Source organism: Aedes aegypti, chromosome 3 (genome assembly GCF_002204515.2).
Source record: "Aedes aegypti strain LVP_AGWG chromosome 3, AaegL5.0 Primary Assembly, whole genome shotgun sequence".
NCBI lineage: Eukaryota > Metazoa > Arthropoda > Insecta > Diptera > Culicidae > Aedes > Aedes aegypti.
Window position 1 is genome coordinate 194,088,298 of NC_035109.1, and position 3,750 is coordinate 194,092,047.

The following is a 3,750-nucleotide window of genomic DNA, read 5'->3' on the forward strand; positions in this document are numbered from 1 at the left end:
CTTTGCTTTCTCTATGAATTTCCTGAAAAATGATATTTCTATAATTGTCCAAAGAATCAAAACCATCCTATCATATCTCAGAAAATATAACAATTTTTCCTTTACGATTACTATTATGAGGTTGGACTTTGTTTAAGAATCATAATTTTGTAAAGGATTGCTATGGCTTTCGAGTTGTTTTTCTGGCATAAGCTCTAAAATTCTTTCCAGTTATTCAGAGCGAAAAGTTTTAAAACTCTGCTTGAAAGCAAATGGTCCGACATGTAAAGGAGAATTTCTTTAAAAATTTGCATTTCATCAAAATTTACAAATTTTGTTTGAAACATCTAGTAGAAACTGTACATTTGTTCTTAGTCATATAAACTCTATATTTCTTCGGAATTTGTCAATGCATCTTTCAGATATTATTCAAAAGTACTCAGAAAATTTTCATTAAAAAATAAAAGAATACTCATTTTTTCTTGCAGGAGATTTAGTCAATAATTTAATATGTTCTGATCTTAAGGAAATAATATAACCTTTTATGACACTTTTGATGATTTTCATAAAAATTGTCGAAGAAATCGCTCAGAATTATTTTTTTTTCTGCTGAGCTTTGATTAAGGGGCGCTGAAATGGAGGTTCGCCAAGGGCGCCATGAAGACACGCTACGGCTCTGGGTGTATCCACATAAAAAAGTTTCTAAACACTTTACTGAAGGATTCCGTTCGATTTTTCCCGATGAGTTATCCGACGTCTTATCCAATTTTCTTAAACAAATAACGAGCGGTGTAAATTCTACAGAGCAGAAATGCAATTGCTGTCCTATGATATAAGAACTAACATTGGAAATGTTGCGGTTATAATGTTGTCGAATCATTTCAACAAACATAACTGAACAGAAGAAAATTAAAGAAACAATATTTTTTTTTTTTTGTTTACATGTTACTGTTATATTTGGTGGGAGTCAAGCTAAAAAATATACACGACCTCATTTGTTTTAATTTAAAATTTCTAGGATTTAAAGAATCCCAACTATGCGAAATCCATTACCTACTTCGCCCACGTTACCTTATTCCTCCAATACTTGTTCAGGAACTCTTCGAATATTTCTCCCAGAAACTGTTTAAAATGTTTATTCAAATACAGGGGGACTAGGGGCGGAATGGACACCCCTTTATCCTTTGAGAATATGCATATTTAATCAAAAAAATTCACGCTGTGTCTGCATTGTTCATGCACTTTTTGGCGGTATAAAAGTTTATGTTTTGCTTCAATTGTCCATTAAGTTGACTTTTTCCTAGCTTCTTCTTCTTCTTTCTGGCGTTACGTCCCCACTGGGACAGAGCCTGCTTCTCAGCTTAGCGTTCTTGTGAGCACTTCCACAGTTATTAACTGAGCGCTTACTATGCCAATGGCCATTTTTGCATGCGTATTTCGTGTGGCAGGTACGATGATACTTTATGCCCTGGGAAGTCGAAAAAATTTCCAACCCGAAAAGATCCTCGACCGGTGGGATTCGAACCCACGACCCTCAGCTTGGTCTAGCTGAATAGCTGCGCGTTTACCGCTACGGCTACCTGGGCCCCTTTCCTAGCTTAAAATGTGTATATCAGCAGGGCGTTGGATCAACTCTTACGTTATTCTTCCAGAAACTAATCCAAAGATCTAAGAATTTAACTAATTACACCTCCAGGTTTCCCTAAACATTGTTGGAGAAGTTTTTTCAGTCCGATTTTTTTAGGACTCTTTCAAGATTTTTTTCCAGGAACCGCTCAGTTTTTTTCTCTGCAACATGTATTGATTTTTTTCTTAGAATAATTTCAATAATTCGACGATGATTCATTACATGTAATTCATTTCAACTAATTTTTAGGATTCCGATATGGATTTCTCTCCTCGAGAAATTTACTAAACTATCTGGGATTGAATAAAGCACTGACAATAAATTTTCTGATGTTCCTCTTGAATATATCGTGCTTCCAGCAATGCTCGGAGGAAGTCCTCTATTCATTTTGAATAAGTATCTTCAAGTTATCTCACAAACTGTCAATGAATTATGCATTATTATTGAGCAGATTCCTTCAAATTCCTGAAATTTCTGCTCTTAAGAATTTTCTGGATTCCCAAAGATATTAAATAGAAAAATTAAAATTGAAATAGCTAGCAAATTCAGTATACACCTTGCGGTATTATCCTGATATTGATAACTTAAAATTGACGTTTGCTAGACAGATTGAATTGTGATGAAAATGTAAGAAAATGTGTTTTCATTATAATCTTCACAATTTTTACTTTATTTGGGCGACAGTAAGGCAGAATTAACTTATTCAATTTCCAAATGTTCGAAAACATAATTCAACTTTTATTCGTCAATACCGTTTCCTGAAACCTGATAAAAAATTAGGAAATATCCTATCTTGCAGATTTCTGATCTTGAAACTTTATCCTAAACATGAAAACCCTCATTGCTTTTTTTTAATTATAGGTATATTGTTTTACCAGTGTCCATCAAACTCTATTTTTTCTCAAGATTTTGAGCCAAATGAGCGAAACTGGGCAGTCAATTTAGAAAACTTTAGAATTAAATATTGTTGAAGCAATCTACGTCAACTACGAAGAACTTATTCACAGCCCTGTTGATGCTTTTCATTTGAGAAAAATGTGGATGCTGAGGATAAGTATAGATAGTAAAGAACAGTTTACTCTACTTATGCACAAGAGCATTTTGTCAATAGTGTACTGCTATTTTGAAAGATTTATTACCATTTTCTTCCATTAATTGTATTGAATGTAAAAATCATGATTATTAACTATTGTATTGCTAAGTTGGCCTAATCAAAAACTTTGCAGACAATCAACTTGTTTGATGTTGTAGTATCGATATTTTTCCCTGCCCTTTAGTGAACTTCCCTGACTTCCCCTGACTTTCCAGGTCAAAAATTGAATTCTCTGACATTCCCTGACTTTCCAGGTTTTTTTCAGGTAGTCAACACCCTGGTAAACTGTTTTTTTTTTTAATGTTCAGCATTTGAATTAAGCTTTTTTTAAGTTCACATCGAGTAAATTCTACGTAATAAATCTACAAAGACCATGGTTCATACAAATTTTAAAATTTTTGTACGGACAAATGACCACGATGGGGAAGGGGGTGGTCTGGAATCCCAAAAACTGCCCATGTGGAAGAACATTGGACCAGTAGGCATAGAAGGTTAGCTTGATGCTTGTTCGAAAATACTGATTAACTACCAGCCCCAATCGAAATTTTTGGAGAGAACATTAAGGCTCAATCATCATCAATCATCAAACATTAAAAATCAGTGTTTTCGATCAAATTTCAAGAAATATCTTTTTTATAATATAATAATAAATCAAAATAATAAACTTTAAATTTAGCATTACCTATAGTAAATGGACGTACATTAAACACGTAGGTTTAATAGGAGGGGTAGGGGTCTATCCAAAGACTGCGATCCATAAAACAATTGTGAGAACGAAAGATCACAGGTTCTGAAAAAGATCTTGTGGTTCATGGACTAACCTCAAGCTCCTAAGCAGTAAGCTCATTAGTTTTAGATCTCCCAATCGCTAAGAAACTGCCCGACCGCTTGCTACCAATAACCAAAAGAGATGGTACGGAGCTCAACTCTCAGAGCAGAGGAAGCGAGCCTCCAAACTACGCAAACCACCATGTTTAACGGATAGAGTATGTAAGTAGGTATTGGCTGCGAGAATCATGTTCGCAGCAAGTAACAAGCTCAACCATATACA